The sequence below is a fragment of the Triturus cristatus genome, chromosome 9 (genome assembly GCF_964204655.1).
Source record: "Triturus cristatus chromosome 9, aTriCri1.1, whole genome shotgun sequence".
Classification (NCBI taxonomy): domain Eukaryota; kingdom Metazoa; phylum Chordata; class Amphibia; order Caudata; family Salamandridae; genus Triturus; species Triturus cristatus.
The window spans coordinates 236,068,744-236,088,500 of record NC_140592.1 but is presented as its reverse complement, the minus strand read 5'-3'; the positions used below and the strand labels follow the sequence as shown (position 1 = coordinate 236,088,500).

At 46.9% G+C, this 19,757-nt stretch overlaps 1 protein-coding gene across 1 annotated transcript in view; it reads right to left on the bottom strand.

Annotated features, from left to right (window-relative positions):
• The window catches only part of NUP210 (nucleoporin 210), a 451,814-nt gene that overhangs the window by 395,848 nt on the left and 36,209 nt on the right, over positions 1-19,757 (bottom strand). The gene's annotated exons all lie outside the window — the stretch shown is intronic.

Here is a 19,757-nt window from a genome sequence, read left to right as displayed (position 1 = left end):
TGCAGCACAATATCCTTGGTGCAACAACATCAACTGTTGCATGGCTAAACACTTATAATGTCCCAAAGGCGAGACCTATTGGCTATGCCAGTGCTTGTTTTTCTTCTTTCTAACACATCTCAACTCAGTCATCAATAACTGTGCCCTGGTAGTTCCTGGAATGCCTGGAACGGTTTTAAAGCCGGACTATCTAAAAAAGTGAAGTAAATGAATGTGTGCTTGCAGGCTCCTGCTCTCATCTCTGCGTCCCCCAGTCTCCTTCAGGACATTCTTTGGTTAGGCTTTTGTTCTCCACGGTTGTCTGTCTCTGGTATGCTTTTCTTTGTATGAAAGTTGTTATTGACATGTGGTTCCCATAACACTTCTGGTGCCTGTTAGTGTTAGGTTTGGGTTGGAAGAGCAGTAACCGAGAGTAACAGAGGTTTGTCGTTACTGCCTCCATCAATATTTAGACATTTTAGAAAACGGAATGACTAGCTGTTCCCCAATAACGCTTCCATCTCAGAGCTCCCTCTGAGATGCTTCATTGACTGATTATACCGAGAGAGAGGCGCTGCAGGGGGCAAACTAATGGATGAGCACTCCCACCCTTGAAACAGCCACGTAATACGCTTGTGCAGGCCTTAGCACTGAAAGAGCAGATGATCTTGTCTCGTCGTCGGGATAGAGGTGCACTGGCAGAATTCCCGGTGCGCGTTGGCAGCACAGAATAGCACAGGGGAAGGAGGGTAGGAGTTATATTGCAGGTGCACATGCAGAATGAGCTGCATTCGTGGCACACACGGGAACAGCAAATAGTGTTGCTGGACAGGATTGACCTGAACAGGGTATGGTGTTTGTGGGTACCAGCGGCGGAGTAGCAAGTGCAGCTGCAGGGCAGGGCTGAACATGAGCACCTGTGCACTCATGAATCCGAGCACACACGGCCGGTCGCGGTCTCAGGACTGCACAAGCCTGCTAACTGTGCGCCGCTCTCGATCCTATGACGAGGAGTCCTGCTGCAGTAGAGAGGGGCGGGGGGGGGAGTGAGCGTGGCAGCGTGGTGAGCGCGCGAGGGGCGGGGGGGGAGGGAGTGCGGCAGCATGGTGAATGTGCTATTTATAACAAGATGGCGTCGGACTGTCCACAGTCCGTACGGACACACGCATGCTGTCTGCTTTGGACAGATGGCGAGAGCAGCAATCTTTGTCCATGCAGACGCGTGCACGTAAACCCTCAGGGAGAATGGATTCCAAAAGGTCCTCTCCATGGCGAGCGCATCGCATGCGCTGCTTTCACCAGGCGAGACCTAAAAAGCGGCTGGAGCGTCATCAGTGACTGCGATTCACTTAACTATTCCTTCAGCCACCTTGTTTCTTGTAATGTCTCAAGGATGAGCGGCCAGATCGCATAGATATCCGACTCTACGTGCTGCTGCCTTCTTTACTGTGGAAAACCAAGGACAGTGCCTCGAGCCATGTTCCCTAGTGAGGTGACAATGCTTATTTATCTGTCCCCGGGGGCTATTCTGAGAAATCTGTAGTCGGGGCCTGTGGTGAAGGGCATGGGCAGGCAGCGTCACGTGGCTGTAAGTAGAGTTCTATCACACGCACACGGGCAGTGTTTGGGAAAAGATAAGAGCATAGACTAGAGGGCAAGGGTGTGAATGTACCAAGCATGGGTGCGTAGGTGGGGGGACACAGGGCACGCGTAAAGGGCTCGAACCACGCAAGACGCTATGAGCAGCGAATGACGAGCTGCAGCAATGGATGACTGGTCAGATCTGAGAGCTGAACTGGAAACGACCTCCGAGTCCCTGGAACCGGATATAAGCTGGAATGCTCCTTCTGTCACAAAACGGTATGTCAAGGTTTCAGATGAGCATGAAAAGACAAACGAAGACTATCTCTGTGTCTGAAATCGGAGCATGTGACTCAGCATATTCTACAAGAGCAGACAGTCTAGGAATAGAATCAGCTCAAACATAGAGCAGGAGAACTATTTCCACTGAGCACACCCTTCAGGACATTCTCTGGCTAGTGCGATGGAGATGTAAAGATAGTCATTAAGGCGCTGCGATGCAATTCTAATAGCAGACTGTGCGCTATGAAAGGGGCAGTTAACAAAAAATACATGTAGAATCCGCCTTTAGGGGGTGCTTAAAGAACTTTTGTCAGTCCAGCCGGGGCATCTGGATAGAAAGACCTACATAGATAACTCAACAAAGTATAGGACTCCAATGGGTGCCTCGATTACAACTGGGATAATGTTGTCAAGTGGAACACCTTTAACGGAACAAAAGAAACCTTATTCGATTTTGCAACATGTGATTATTCTGTGCTTTTATATAGCGTTGTTATGCTGTTCTAGCCTCGTAGCACTTTGAGCTTTCAGGAGAGTATGCGGGGGCTCTATCACCTTGTGTACGTGTTTGCTCGGTCTCACTGCTCCTGTCCCAGAGTCAGGGTCCTCTGTCTTTTACAGACCTGTGTTAGGCCACATTGCTGCTTGATATCTTCATTGCTTCTCGCTGACCTAGGTGTGATCTGGCAGTGCTGGGACAGCCGTTGTGCTGGGATGCCTGGCGGTTCTAGGGTGTCATGCAGGCTGGAGACTGATTAAAGAGGTGCAGACTCTGTCCAATTGTTGGTGGTATGTCTCCACGCCCAGTGTGTTAATGTCTCCCTGTCCTAGACTATAGGGCAGTGTCGCTTTATTTCAATGTTAAGGTCAGTTTCTTCTTGACTTGTGCTCTTTGCCTCCCTGCCCAGTGTCCGTGAGTATGTCTCTCTATCCCAGTGTCAGCGAACGTGTCTCCCTCTCCAGTGTCAATGAATGCGTCTGACTGTCCCTGTGCCACTGAGCATGCCTCCCTGCCCTTTGTCCATGAGTAGGTCTCCCTGACCCAGTGTCAACAAACCTGTCTCTCCACTCCAGTGTCCACGAGTATATCTGACTCCCCCAGCTTTTGGATGCGCGTGCACGCGCATGTTGACAACCCGACGGCGTTAGCAGCTCACAGTGCTGCTCTCGCCATGCGAGGGCTTTTTACATGTGCACACGTACGGAGGGACTAAGATGGTGTCGGGCTGTCCACATGCGCGTGCATTTGCAGCTTTATGTGGACAGCCCAACGCCATCTTGGTCCATCCGTACGCGTGCACATGTTGAATTGATTACAAAAAGCCCTCGCATGGAGAGAGCATCACTGTGCGCTGCCAACGCCAGGCGAGACCTAAAAATGGAAAAGGTGATGAGGGACAAGGTGATAAGGACAGTATCACAAATGAAAGTGAGGAACATTAGAAAAGGCAATAAGGCTTATAAACGAATACTAACAGCATACCCACCAACTTACAAATGAATGTCACCATGCGAGGAGGGGGCGGGGCCTCATACTGAGAGCTACCCAAGAGGCCCTCTGCCCTCACTTACTCCCCAAATATATATATTTTTTAAAAAAAAGGTAATTGAGGCTCTCGCCGATGTCCTGGAGAGCTTTCAAATCTGTAAATAGACATCGGCTGCTCACTGCCTCTGAAAATGAGCTAAAAACTCATTGTTTACAGAGGTTTTCAGCTGGTTTTCCCTGCCATCGTGTGATTTAGGCTCCTAACCGGACTAACAATTTACTTATTTTCATGTTTAATATCTGACTGATGGCAAAATCAGAAGAGAGGCGAGACCAATAGATAATAATAGAGACCGAGAGATAAATTAACAATGCGGTCTCAAATCGTGTGCACTCTTTCAGCTGATGCTTGCTCAGGACAGTCAGTTTCCTTTGTTTTTCAAGAAAAATCAATAAGGAACAGCATTCCAATGGTCGGTAAGTAAAAGGCTTCTCTTTATTATAATAAAAAAAATGGAAAAATAAGACTGTCCTCTTTCGACCCTTGGTCATTGCTAAATCAGTCCTATATTAGGAGACAGACAGACAGACACACGTCCCATCATCCCTTTATGTGATTATAAGTCTTAAAGGTAAAACAAGAAAATGATATGAAAATAATAGTGAGCACTGGTTGTGGTTTACTCTTATAATAATAGAGGCGAAAGCTTTTCTGGTACAGATGCTTTTATCATAAAAACTTATTTTTCCTTAAATGAAAAAAAACAAGACGTTTCGTTACAGATCAATGTGCTTTTTTAATATTCGTTTGTTATCTAGTTTTGCGTGTGACAAGTGTTTGAATTACGTTCTTTACTTCACATCTTAACTCACTAGATGGTCACTGGTGACATTAGTCTGTTTGACATCAGAAATGCATTATGAAATCTGTGGTAAAAAGCACTGGTAGACCCTCAACTTAACAATTCTAAACAATCACACATTACCCACTTTAAACATGTTTGCATGTCTTATTTTTGTTAAATGATGGTTTTTCTAGTGTATACATTACAATGGTATTTATCCAGAACAAGACTTCGAGTGGTTAAAGAAATCCCGCAAGTTGACCCTTTCACTGCTAGGACTTTCCCTCATTAGAATTCCAAACCCTTTTTTTGCTTTTTTGAGTAGTTTGAGCTTAGGTCTCCATAAATTATTTCCACAATAAGCATCAACACCTAGTTTGCATCCTTCCACCCCCCCCCCCTACATCCTGGAGATTAGAAATGTACCCAGGGTTTGTGGATTCCCCTGGAGGGAACTGACAAAAAAGGCAAAATATAGCAAACGTTTGTGTTTGAGGAAAACTAGGGAGAAAGTGCTCCACAAAAAAGCTTTTTCCTAAAATTGGTATCAATGAAAGGTTTGCTGTGCTAAAGTCACCATTTTCCCGACTTTCAGGAATATGCAGAGCTGAATCAAAAACAATATTTTTCCCCCGTTTTGGTATTTTTCAAAGAGGTGAGCTTTCAACTTACTTAAAGTTTGTGGTGGAAACCAGGTTGATTCAAGAAAGCTATACATTTCTGAAAAGTAGACAACTTTCTAAATTCAGCAAAGGGTCATTTATGTAGACCCCTCAAGGCGTTCCAAATGTAAGTGAATGTCCAGGCAGTACTTTTATTTTTAAAAAGATGAGGTACATTAATTCACAAACACTAAAATACCGAGAACCAGACCACTCTAGATTCTCCTGAAAGAGTGTTGCTTAAGATGGTATCTAGGTGTTACACTATGTAACACCAATTTCTATGGATTTGTCACAAGGAAAAATCTCTTCCTACTGCATGTCACAGGGTTTACCAATTAAAAGTAATTCCCATTATGTGCCATGAGGTAAGGACACCATGCAAAGCCCCCTTCATGCAATCTTTGGCAGAGGGCCTATGTTAATAATGTCTGTATCAGTTATAACAATATAACTATTTCACATGCAGCCTAACAACTGCTGCACAATCAAATGCCTCTGAGCAACATCAATAAAGGGGTACGCCAAAGCTATTGGTCAACCTTAGGGCTGGACCCAAACTAAGCATGTGCACCCCTTTAGCACTTGATCCTCAGGGCATTGAGGGACAGCAGTCCAAGGCTTACTTAGAGGTGGTGTAAATTAGAAAGTCAGAACTCTGCAAAGAACACAATAACAATAATTCAATGTCCAGTCAGTGTCGATACTTTAATATTTAGTTGTAACATAAGAAATATATTCAAAAAATTTGATTTTTACAGTATGAAACTAGCGACGTCCACTTTAAGACTGCATAAAACCCATTTACATTGTAATTGAAATAGTTCAGAAAGCCTTCGGTGCAGTATATCTAAGTAAAATTGTACATTTCGACTTGGCTTTAGATCTAGGTCTATCTAACCCCCCCTAACCCTCCAACCCCCGGATCCCACCTCCCCCACTTGATTCCACTGGGTGTATGGACCAGGCCTCCCACACTGACGTGGCAGAAATAAACTTTAAATTTGAACTTCTTACCCCTCCCATCCTAGGCCGTAGTACCCTCTCCACCGGTCTCACTTTCTGACAAACCTTTTGGGGCATCCTCTGCTGGTGCAGACCACTTTTTCTGCCTCCACACACATATCCATGCGACTGAGCCATTGTAGTTTCGTTGGCAATTATGACCTACCTCACAGCGTAGCAATGTACCTCTTTGCTAACATAAATCGCAGATTACAGAACAAGAGGTGGGCTCGCTGAGGTCAACATTGCATTGGACACCCAGTAGGACTAACTGTGGTGTCTTGGGAATGGCCACCTGAAGGACAGCCACGGTTTCTTTGACGATGGTGGTCCAAGACCTGGCTATAAGGAGGCAGAACCAGAGAGTGTGTATAAATGCACTCTCGCCTACCCCTTATGGGTACTGTAGTAAGTGCTGTGTAGGATTTTCCACTGTATTAACCTCAGGTATGGACTTAATGGCCACTTCTATAGGATTCATTAAGGGTGCCTCCCAGTCCACATTCTTCTTCAGCCAAAATCTCTCTCCCAGGTCGCCATGAATTTTATAAGTGTTTCAGGTTTGCTATTTAAGTTGGTGGGATATGTTTCGCGGATCACCTTACTAGTTATTTCTTCTCCAAGTACCCATTTTCCAAAGCCCTCCCTTCGGGCACCACTACCTTCCAATCTATTTTCTCTGCTTGAAGAGCATGATGCAGCTACAAGAACCTATATTTCTGTCTGGGGCTCAGATTGTATTCTTGCTGTAGGACTTTGAATGATTTCACTCCACCCGCAGCATAATGTCACCCATCATGGGGATACCTTTGGCATCTCATTGGCAAAATCTAGTTAGCTTCCCAATTTCCTTTAACATGTGCATTTTCAACAGTGGTGTTTGCGTGGTCACCTTTCCCCACCATCCCGAGTACCTAGTGGCCTTGTCCCATATGGCAAACGTTGCCTTGGAAGGGCACAATAATGAACGCCTGCTCTTTTCACTAATTAAATAATGTATGTGGGCATTTCCAGTCCCAGCCAAATGTAGGTTTTTTATACATTGAATTACAAATTTACACAATGAAACTAAACCTCTCCACTCCTCTCTAACTACAGATCTGTGTAAGGTCTCAGCCTGAAACAATCTTAAATCCACTTCCTATTGTGTTTGCCACAGAGCTTACAATATAAAACCCGTTCCTGCTTTATTTGTCAGATATTTTAGAATGTAAAATCCTTTACTGTTGCACTTGCCACGGATTTACACCATGAAAAGCTGCTTCCTACTGCAGTTGACCTGCGGCCTGTGTTAACATGTGTAAGAGATATCAGTAACAGACTACTTCATAGGGAGGCTAATAACTGCTGCTTAATCCAATGCCTGCAAAGTAGATCCAGAAAGAGACGGGTGCAAAACTGCTCTCTACACTGCTTTTAAGTTTGTGATTACATGAGGTCTGGTAAAGTCAACTGTATCAATTTCCTGGTCTGCACAACACCCTATCGTAGATCAGACGACACCCTATGCTAGATCAGACGTCCAATGAGCAAGCCCAGTTCTCATTTAATCATACGTAGAACCACTGCCCTAAAGGCACATGTTCTGTACAATAGTCGGAGGTAGCACAGTTGTCAAGGAAGGCAGGTCACAACAGCACCCAGGAACCGTGCATACAGTCACATAGAGGTGTACCCAAAGGATCATCCCTCAGCCCAACCCTCTAACATCTACATGGCACCGCTCGCCAACATCGTCCGAGCACACCACCTCAACATCATCTCGTACGCCGACGACACCCAGCTAATCCTCTCCCTCACCAAGGACACAGCCACCGCCAAATCCAACCTCCACGAGGGAATGAAGGCCGTCGCAGACTGGATGAAGACCAGCCGACTGAAACTGAACTCAGACAAGACGGAGGTCCTCATCCTCGGCTCCTCCCCCTCTGCATGGGACGACTCCTGGTGGCCGACCACGCTGGGAGCTGCCCCGACACCCACTAACCATGCACAAAAACTGGAATTCATCCTGGACTCAACGCTCTCTATAACCCAACAAGTCAACACTGTCTCCTCCTTAAACACCCTCCGCATGCTCCGTCAGAAGCAGGCTGGAATACGGCAACGCCCTCTACGCAGGACCTTCAGCTACACTCCAGAAAAGACTCCAATGCATAGAAAACGCATCAGCTCGCCTCATCCTCTGACTTCCGCGCCACAGCCACATCACCACCCACCTAGGAGATCTGCATTGGCTCCCGGTCAACAAAAGAATCATCTCCAAACTCCTTACCCACGCTCACAGAGCACTCCAACGCCGGTCCAGCATACCTAAACGAACGACTGTCCTTCTACACCCCGAACCACCAGCTACGCTCCGAAGGTCTCACCCTCGCCACCGTACCACGCATCCACCGAACGACCTCAGGCTGTTATCTTTCTCCCACCTCGCCGCAAAGACATGGAACACCCTCCCCGCCCACCTGCGCAGAACACAGGACCTGCTCACCTTCAGGAAACTCCTGAAGACCTGGCTGTTTGACCAGAAGCTGCTGCCCCCCCAGCGCCTTGAGACCCTCACGGGTGAGTAGCACACTCCACAAATGTTGATTGATTGATTGAGCAAGAAACCCTGCAAACTAGACCAAAGGCAGCACACTGGTTTGTGATTCGACAGAACGCATACATGCAGAGGCAAGGAAACATGTTTCAAGAAGTGCAAGTTCCAACATTATTAGTTGCTATTGAGATCATAAAATGTTTTGATCGTAGTTGCAAGCGTACACTCAACATTGTTTACCCTGCGGAGGTTTTGGATGTTTGCATCTTTCTGTTTTGACAGAGTACATATAAAACAAGCATTTACAGAGGGAACCAAGCAGGGAAGTAGGCCACCCAGAAAAAAAGTTTAAAAAGGAGCATGAGGTTACCAAAAAACAGAAAGAAAATTATACTACACAAAAAACAGTATAATACATTGCTAATAAAAATATTAATATGGCATTATCGCTCAGGAGACAGACATTAACTAACGGTTGGCAGTGGCCATCAACCAACAAATGGGCCCAAGCAGCAAGAAACTGCATACAAGGATGGCGAGGGACTAGAACTATACTTGTTGACCAGGTCTTAGACCAATAGTGCTAAATGCCATTATAAGAATATGAGAAGTGTTGCCACTTACACGCCTTTCTTCCCTCTCCCAATCACCAGCAGTTTCTACTCTGCTCTTGTGAAGTGCTTTGGATCCTAAACACAGAGATAGGACTGCTCCATTTTCTGGGAAATCTTGTCTGAGGTGGTAGCAGTAAACAGTGTTTGCATTTTATCACAACTGCATTTATAGCGCACTACATTTCTCTTACGAGGGGCAAAAGCACGTTTCCCGACATGTAACACACTACTCAGTGCGAATGCTATGGATGAATGAGTGAGTGGCTGTCAACCAGCCTATTTAGGTAATATTTTGATGTTTTACTCTTATAGTGCTTTGGCGCTTCATTTAAGTTTGAATTCAAAGCACACAGGAATGAGAGATGAACCACTTAAGCATCAGCGAACTTGTGCTTTTGGATGGACAGTGCATGAGGGCAGTGTGGTCGACATGAGCAGGGTTTTGGTATTGGAGCAAGCGTAGAGCTGCACCTACACATGGGTGTATAAGAGTATTGTGAGAATAGATGTGATAACACGTGACTATCCATCACAAAAGGAAAGGTCTGTAGTACAAATTTTAGGTCACACAGAATAAGGCCATAAGTAATGTTCCAAAGATTGATTGTCATTCTTAGGAGATGCAAATCTTCCTCAGTGGTGGTATTTGCTCTCCAGTATTTTATAATGTTCTAGTCCTGTAACCTAGAATTGTCAACCTTGTTAATTTGACAATACAATGTTTATGTACACCATGATATATGTACGTATACAAATGAATTTGCATCTGCGTTGTTGAATTTACCGGATGTTACCTCCCCCTCATCCCGGAGTCAGAAATACGTGGTTAGGCAGGCCCTGCGACCTAGGCCTGAAGCAACTGATTGACATATCACAGGTGGAACACAAGTAACCCTTTGACAGAACGCACAAACAGGAAAACCTAGATCGATCCCACAGATAGGCAGCGGCACCCCATTGGTCTCAGGAGATTGGCCCCAATTAAACATGTTTGATCCGGGGAACGCGCATTCTCAAAAACACTTTAAAGTCAGACGCCACACTAAGCTAGGTCACAGAGCCAATCAGAACACAGCATGCAATTACACTCAGTGATCATGCACTCTTCATGCCGGACATCTTTACACGTACCCACTGACCCTGCAGTATGTTCACAGAAGGACGAAGCTCACCTGCGCTTATCAAACCCCCGATTTATGGCCCCGTGACTAAGCCCAAATTTCTGTTGCAAAAGGAATGCATAAATCGTTTAATGATGCTTCATGTACAGTATAAAATGATGGCCAAAACCAATGTTCTTTGAGACAGTCTTTAGACCCAGACTCTGCTGCCTGAACTCCCGGCCGCTGCGTTTAATTAAACAACTGTTCTTGTTTTGACAAATGCCTCTCGTCTTTTAATTTTTCAAAGGTAAAGTCATATTCACGCAATATTTTGGTAAGCCAGAAAGGAGAGATTGATTCTCCGAACCAGACTACAGTCGAAGGAACAGGACACCGCCCGTACGATTCACATCTGTGCAACAAGATCAGTGAGCAGACGCCACAACTGATCGAAAGTTCTGCTGAATCCGTGGAGGGGGAGGTCTGCCCTGAAGCCGCCGTCAATAGGTAAGAGACTAAATCTGATCCCCGCATTTGGTGTACGGCAAACTAGTAAAGGTGAGGATTATTTGTGACACAGAGGGTACGCTGGTTTATGGGTGTGATACAGGGGGTCACTTGGACCACTGGGTGAGAAACAAGAGGTACGCATAGGCTCTGGGTGTGATATAGGGCCAGCATCTCAATCTTATTTTCTTGTCTAAATGAGTTTTCTTAGTGCAATTGGTTTCTTAACATTGGTAGTTTCTGAAAGAAGTGAGAGGTGCTATTTGCATGGACTGTTGTGCGTGACACGACTGGTACATATGACCCCTGGGTGCGATATAGGGTTTCATTCGGTCGCAAGGGAAAAATGTGGTCTTTTGGAAATAAAGATGTAGCTTGTGCTTGGCCAAAGGGGGCCTGTAGTGGTCGAGTTGCTCCTTCTTCTATGTGTAAATTGTTTCTATCTTGGGGTCATGGCCTGGCACCGGCCAAGATGGCCGGGTAAGTTACTAGCTCTGCGGCGCCTGCTTCTCTACCCCAATACTTCTGAACGACTCCAGACCTGGAGCATACCACGGTGTATGTGAATGTGCGCCTCATCATCGGAGAAGAACTGGGAGCCAAGGTGTGCACAGTTATGACAATATCGATGTCAGGGGCCTGTCCTCCGAGATCCAGTGAGGTAGTGTGGTCTGCCTGGGGAGGACTGCGGAAAGCTGCGCTCACACATTGCCCTGCTTGGGGAGGCGGCTGGAGCCCAATGCCACCAAAGCTGATCAGAGGGCCTGGTTGGTGGATCGCGGCCCCACTTCCTATCTAAGATGGGGAGGGGTGCAGTGGTGGGCAGCTAGCCCAGAACATTCAGGGCGCTCCAGGAAGCATCCAGTCACGGAAGAGGACCAGGAGCGTTCAATCAAGGGAGTGTGTGCCCAGCTTGGACAGGTTTGACTTTGAGTGGAACGCTGGACGGCGAAGACACACGCTGGAACACCTGGCGCAGCGAGGATCACCCACAGCTACAGAGAGACGCTGCAAGCCGATACCAGTCGCTGCTGCCTTGCCAGTCCAGTGGGGGAGGCCTGGGACCTGAGCCGATGAGGAGTCCGGTGCTCGGTAAGACACAATGAGTTGAGGGCGAAGGCCTGCATTGGGCAAAGTCGGACTTGTGTCTCAGAGTGGCAGGAGGGAATGTCCCCCATATCTTTTGAAAAGTGTGCCCGGCTGCCCGTGTGGGGGACTCTGCTGCTGGAGGAGGAGGCCCCGCTGGCAGTGAGCCCCAGAGGGGTTACAAGTAACGTGGCTGGAGTGGCCCGCTTGCCTCGGGACCGGTTCCCTTCCAGGTGACTTCGGTAGGCGGAGAAGGCCTGATCTGGTGAGCCCTGAGCCCACAGCGGCAAGTGAGGAGGTCTGGAGCCCGCCAAGGGAGATAGTGTGACGACAGCAGATGGGTGCTCAAGAGTCTGGATGTGCCCCGGAGAGCCAGTGGATCGGGGGGGGGGGGAAATTCTGTGTCCCCCCCTTGGGTGACAATGCCGTGAGGGAACAGAGTGGACCCGGCTGTCTGGTCCCATACCAGTGCAGGAGGTGGGTAGTGATACATTGCCCCTGCTGTGATCGGTGTTCAGATCGGTGCGCAACGAGAGTGAAGCTTGCCCTGAGAGCCGATGGTCAGCTCAGCGATGCAAGGGAGTGGGTGAGACGAAAACGAGACCGAATCGGGCACCCTCAGCCCAATCCAACAAGATGGACAAGTACGCAGTGCCACGATAGGTGGCGGAGGAAGGTACGGCAGCCAAAGAGGGACAGGTCTATGCGGAGCCCTCACTGGAGCCCAAGTTGCATAAGAAGACCACATATGTCAGCCTCCTCTTTGCGGATGTCAACAAGCCATCTGAAAAGGTCTCGTGGCAGAGAAAAATATTGACGCACGTCAATCCTCAAACCGCCAGTTGGAAAAAGCGGTGCAAACCAGCACAAACTCATTGCAGCAAAGTTGAAAGACCAGGGAGGTCGGGCCTGCAGAAATAATATAAAGGTGCTGGGGGTCCCTGAGGGCACGGAGGGGCCCAGTGTGGGCCTCTTCTTGGAGGACCTTATCCTCAAGAAACTGAAACCTAAACGACTCTCGGTTGAAACAGCACCGATCCCACCGCCAAAGCCTGGTGCCCTCTCACTGGACAATCATAGCAAGAATCCTCAACTACAGGGATGGAGATGCGATACTACAGGCGGCCCGCATAAGAGTGGATTTGACCCATGACACAGCCACAATTCGATTTTTCCCTGACTTTACGCTAATGATACAGAGTCAGAGGCACACCTTTGCGGAGGTCAAGAAAGCACTCCGAGCATAAAGTGTAAAATACAGGATGCTGTTACCGGAGTAGCTCCGGGTGATAGAGGACGGCAGGTCCCGGTACTTCATGTCACCGGAGGTGTGGGACTGGTTGGAGCGGGCTGGGTGGCACAGAGGTCACAGGACAAGGAGCAAAGGAGACGACGGGATCGCAAGGAGGGCAGTCCACACAGCAAGCAAGAGGCCGTCGCCATTGAAGAGTCTGATCGTGTGGTGTGCTGAACAAGCCCAACGGGGTGAACATGCAGGATTGACCTCCCAGGCCTCGGCTGCAGCCTGCCCCAGAGTAGGGTATGGCCTTGCACTGGCTGGGTCACCACAATGACTTGCTGGAGACACTGGCCTGCTGTGTGGATACTGGACTACACACCATTCTGGTACATATGTAAGTGCAGGCCTGATAACTGTGGGTTACAGAAGGACACAAACTACTGCATAGAAACTCAAGGGGGTGGAGACCACAAACTGGTCAGAAAAAGCAGTACTAGCCAACCCCAAGCTATGGAGATAGTTGTCCTGGATGACAGGCGCTCTACAAATTGGGGACATGGGTAGTTTTAGACCTATGTTGCAGGGTAGCAGGGAGGGGGACGTTTATTCACTAGGGGATTGTTTAAGCAATGGAGACTTGTGTTCAAGTTTTGTGGTTGCAGTTAATGCTATGGGGACATCGGTTTAACACATGCAAGACAGCCAGACATAGAGGGATGGAGGGAGAGAAGGGAAGGGACCGAGGAAGGAGGGCACTCAATTCACCTCAGGCAAGGATATGGTGGTACAACCAGTGATGGCCCCAATGGCTATGATGTGGAAGGTCAACTGCCTTAGAGTACTACAGTGCTCAGATATCTCTGCAGACTGTCCCCAGATGTGGTCCTACTGCAGGTGACCCATCTTAGGGGAAACCACTTCCTGGCAATGAACTGATTTGGGTACATCCCGCGACCCATGCAGGATTCTCATCATATTCCAGAAGAGTGGCCATCCTGGTGAAAAACGCAATCCCCTTCCTGCCGGTATGCAAGTGGCATGACTCCCTGGGTAGATATGTGACACTCATGGGGACATGGGAGGGTCAAGCACTAAACCTCTGTTCTGTATGCATACCACCAAGACTGCAAGACACTTTCCCAGAGCTTGGTAGGTTACTGATGGATCTGCCCCCTGGGATTTTGATAATGGGAGGAGACATGAAAGCTACGATGTCCCTGGATGTGAATAGGAGCTCATCCTTCCATTGGGGCAAGGTCAAGGAGCTGCTGCTGGGTTTTGCGGGGTGATGGGACTTGCAGACATGTGGGGCACACACACTCCTGCGGCCCGGCAGTATACATCCTCGTCAGGGGCAAATGGCATTGGGTCGCACGTAGACTACATTTTCACACAACGCACAAAACACAGGGCACTTCAGCAGGATGTGCCAGAGAGCCAGGGGCATCCCTGATCATTCTACAGTAGAGGTACAACTTCTGGGCCCGTACAGCGAAGATAAGGGACAGGACTGAACACTATTTCCTGGAGAACTCAGGGTCCATTGACTCGCCTTGCACCCTGTGGGAGGCCTACAAAATGGTGGTTAGGGTTATGCACAGGTGATGATACGGGGCTCGGAAGGAGCAGCGCTCTCAGTGCGAGACACTGGAAAAGGAGGTTGTGGCACTGGAGTCCGAAATGGAGCAGGAGGGAGTTCACTGAGTCACTGACTGCGCCTCAAACAGTGACAACTGAAAGACCTGGAAGAGAATGCCGCACAAATGCATGACATGGCCACACAGCAGCGCCTATATGATTTGGATGAGAAAGCGAATAAGTTGATTGCACAGCTGGAGAGGAGAGACTGAGGCAGGAACTGGGTGCTGGAGCGAAAAAGTCCAGGTAAACCCCTATGTACAACTGGGGGGGAAATAGCAGAGGCCTTTGTGGAGTGTTATGCGGCGCTGTGTCAGTCGGTTGTGAGTAGATCCCGGGGCGGCTATGGACTTGCTCCAAGATGTCTTCCTGATGGAACTACCACCAGGAGTTAGAGCAGAATTAGACAAGGTCCTGATGGCGGAGGAGATAGGGCGAGCAATACGGGACATTCAGTCAGGGAAGGTGACACGCCCCAACGGGCTGCCCGCGGAACTGTACAAATGTGTAGCGGACAAGGTGGGGCAGCCAATGCTCAACATGTTCCAAAAGGCTAAGGAAACTGGGCCGATACCCAAGGACATTAGACTAGCCACCATAGTGGTTATCCCAAAATGGGTTAAGCCTCTGGACCAATGTGGCTCTTGTAGGCCCATCTCTGCTAAACTTTGAAGTCAAGGTCCTTGCCATGGCATTGGCTAATAGATTGCGCCCAGTCATCGCCTCCGTCATCTAGCCCGACCAATCCGGCTTTATGCCGCAACAGAGTACCAGGCTGAATCTCATATCATATGGACTTGCCTCAGTGTTCGGCGCTACTGGGAGGAAGTGACTGGGGTTATGGTGGCAGCCATTGGTATCAGGGTCCCACTAGAGGCAAGATGGCAGATCCTGTGCATAGTGGGGAGGAGCGGTGGCCCAAACCCTCTGCACTTGGCCTCGGCGACTGCAAAGAGAAATATCGCTCAGGTTTAAGTGGCTGCGACTCCGCCAAGGGTGGGTAACTGGGAGCATGATATAGATTGGTGCCAGCTGGCAGAGAAGGCCGTTTACCAAAGCAGAGGATGCCCCCAAAAATGGGAAAAAATCTGGGCCCACTGGGGCGAATATAGACAGGGTTAGACGACCGCAGGGAAGGGGTACTCTGAACAGGCGGGGCAGGAAGAAACAAAGGGAATAGGGAGTACTTGCAAGGAAAGGCCCCTCACTTTCCAATTACTTATGTGTACCATAGATTGTTTAACATGCCGGTATCTCTGTCAATTGTATTGGCAAGAACTACCGTCCCATATCCTTGCTTCCTGCCCCAGCTAAACTCCTGGAGCTGCATCTTAACAAGCAGCTCATGGAAACTGCAGAACAACAATCTTGGCTCAATGATTCTCAGTTTGGATTTAGGAGGCATCACGGAACAGAACCGGCTTTAATATCAGCCACTGACTATATCAGGCGTACTATGGATGAAGGGCAGGGTGTAGTGTGGATTCTCTTGGAACTGTCAGCAGCATTTGATACCATCTCACCTATTCTGCTGCAAGACAGACTCTGGAGTCTCGGTATCTCAGATCAAGCGCTAGCCCTCCTGTCCCTTTTCTGACAGGGAGATCCCAAAGGGTGAATTTAAAATCCTTTCACTCAGACTCCTATGTGCTACCCTGTGGAGTTCCGCAGGGATCGTCTCTGAGCCCTACTCTCTTTCATCTGTATGTGGCACCCTTAGCAACTGTGATCCACTAATTTGGATTGGAGGTGGTATCATATGCAGATGATACACAGATTATGGTTACTATCCCTAAAGGGCCATGCTCATTGTCAGAAAATATTCTCGGATGCATGACCGAAGTGGCAGAATGGATGTCTGCTAACTTTCGAAACCTCAATGGGGAGAAAACCGAAGTGATGATATTTGGATCAGGGTCATCTAAATGGAATAGTAACTGCTAGCCTCAATCCTTAGGATAATGTCCTGCCCCAAGCAAAATGGCTAAGAAACTCAGAGTTCTAATGGATATTGAACTCAGTTTCGATGTCCAAGTGAACCGTACCATCTCCACATGCTCCTGGCTCATAAGGATGTTAAAAAAACAAAAAAAAATCTTTTATCCAACGACCAGCCCGCACACAGGTGACATTGGCCTTGGTAATGTCCAGACTCGACAACTGTAATTCATTATACCTGGCCACCAATAAGAGTATGCAGTACAAACTCCAGGTGCTGCAGAACGCACTGGCAAGACTCGTTCTGACAATTCCCAGGAGACAATCTGCCAGGACGGGACTGAAGTTCCTGCTCTGGCTCCCTATTGAAAAACGCATTAGTTTCAAATCACTTTGTATGGTTCACAAAGCGCTGCATGCTCCCTACCCGTCACAGTTAAAAAGTATGTTCAAGTGGCAGTCTCCCAACAGACCCTTGTGTTCTTCGCTCCAAATGCAGCTAGAACCAAGAATAAGTGGGGGAACAGAGCATTTTCGATGGCTGCTAGCAAGCTTTGGAATTCCCTACCCCTTAGGTCCATTCACCTTCTGCTCCCTATCAGAAAAGCTCTTTAGACCTGGCTTTTCGCTATTTAGCATCTAGATGGAGTCTCTTTTTCTCCTTACTTCCTGTTTATGGACAGTCGGTCTCTAGCGCCTAGATGCCTTCAGGTAATTGCTAAGCTTTATAAATCTCAAACCATCTCAAATATCAAATCATTATCAAGCGACTGTTTACTAAAAAGAGATTTTTAAAAAACTGTTGCTTTGTCCCCAGGCCGATATTGTGAGACTATCAGGCTCACTTAGTTCTGTGTATAGCGCAGAGCCTCCACTCATCATCGGGCATTATGCACTTGTAGCAGCCTAAGGTTTTTAGTCGGCTGTTATCGAATTGTTGGCAGAAGAAAGGAGCACTCGAGGGGACTATTAAGTCCCGGTAAGCGACCGTTGATGGGAAGGAGTAGTGGATAAACTGGCAGGTCTTGTTTTTTGGGGTAGATGTGAGTATTCCTTAGATTTTTTACGAGCCCAAATGCAAGGGAGGACCCTGGGAGGTACTGCTCATATTATGTTTGTAACTTGGTGGTGACGATAAAAGGATTTATATAAGGAGGGTCCCCGGTTCGTAATAAGCACAGGACTTAGATGGGTTAGTCATAAAAACTTGTGTGGTGCAACTCTACACGGATAGAATCTAAGCGCCAACACAGTACTCCAAATATAGAATGGAAGGGACTGCCATTTATTTACAAAACTTTGCCAAGAAGGAAGTTACATGTAGATGCCATAGTGACTATTTAAGAGAGTCATCAGGACTAATGTGGTGTTCTCGTTGTACAGGCAGTTCTACCTGGAATCTTGCATGCACGACTTGACGGGGTGCAGTTTTATGAAAAGCCCCTATGAATTAGGACTTATCGCTCTGTGGGCCATAGCTCCAGTGGCCAAGACAACACGGATTTACAACTAAGGAAGAATGCCTTAATTGTTTCCATTTTTCCTAACTGACTTAATGGAAATTTGAGCTCTTAAATATATGAAAGTATAAATTAATTGTTTGCTCTTCTTTTGTTAGGTCTCGCCTGACCCAGCGCATGCGCTGGTCTGGCGAGACTTATTGAGAGGGCTCCAAAAAGTTCTACCAGGCCAGCCTAGAGCTACAGTGCATGTACGCGCGCGCTGCGCTTTACCGCAATTACTTTCACTTTTGCGGCCGCAGGGCCGCTTTGTATAGCCAATAGGTCCCACTTTTGGGACCTTTTGGTATTAAGTTATGCAACCGTTGCATGGCTAAACACAAGTTCCCAAAGGCGAGACCTATTGGCTATGCCAATGCTTGGTTTTTGGCTATTTGCAGCGCAATCAGTGAGGTTGTGTCCCTTGGCTTTTATATTTAATTTACCTTTTCATAAAAAAATCAACGAGAGAAAGAGACTATTAAGGTAGTGTTTGGATATCGGGTACTTTATAAAGGGACATTAGAACTATGAGGGCAAGCATTGGATATTAATGTACCCCCTTTCTTTGTCACCACTTATTACATATTTTTTTAGGGAAGACGTGTACGCCCCTATCTCCAGCATTAGCATTGTGGCCAACCTGAGAAGGAAGTCGCAAATGGGGAAGGGATATACCTTCCTCTGTATACCAATTATCTGGTGGGTAACACCCTTGATGCAATCGTAACCAATAGTGTGTTTGATGAGGAATGTGGTATGAATTGGCTTGTTTAATAGCAAATGTGAATCACCGTGGATGAAACCAATAACAGGACCAAGACTGTAATATAAATGATTTGTATCATGTTCAATAAAATGTTTGGAATGTTTATAGTTTAGATAATGATGAAATGAAATATGGAATGTAACATAAATAGTATTGAACATCATAGAAATAAGTTTAAAATATTTAATTTTATATTAATGTTTTTTAGATGAATGTGTTAGGAGACATTGAATAGTAGTTTCAAGCCTGAAGGTGGTGAACCAAATCTTACCACCGAAACGCATCACTTTGGTTAAGAACGAACACCCAAGCAACACCTGGTCTGAGTAGGAGAAAAAGAACGTTATTAAACATCGAACCAGGGTTATTAATATTATTCTTTATGTACTTGGAGTGCTTACTGAATGTATCGGGTTGTTGATGATTTTATAGCTTGATGAATTCTCCCATTTGCTTATATATGATATGTTTTTAATATATGTGTATTGAGGATACATAGGTTTCTGTAAATTTTTTAAAAATAATTTTTCTGTATATACTTTGAATTTACAAGGATCCGAACAATAAAAACATATGATAGAATTTATATTATGTTTTTGGTCTCTATTCGGTGCTGGTGATTGGACCGTGAGTGGATGGCAGTAAGGTGTTTTTGTATGCTTTAAAAAGAGTCCAAAGAGATTTTGCTTTTGACAGAAGTGTCCATTTTTGACAAAGTCACCATTTTTTTCTATCAGTTTTTATTTTGCCCTCTTTTCTGCTCTCTCGTCATTGCAGTGTTCAGATGTTACATTCATAATATTTTCTATAACCTACTTGTTGTGGTGCTGATGGATCATTCCAATGGTGTTTTATGTTGAACGTTGTGTCTTGTTAATGACTTAATGTACCATTTCCGCTAACTGCTGTTCCATATCTGCTATTCCGGAGCTAAAAATTCAGTGTTTTCAATTTAACCATTGTGATTTTACAGGTTGC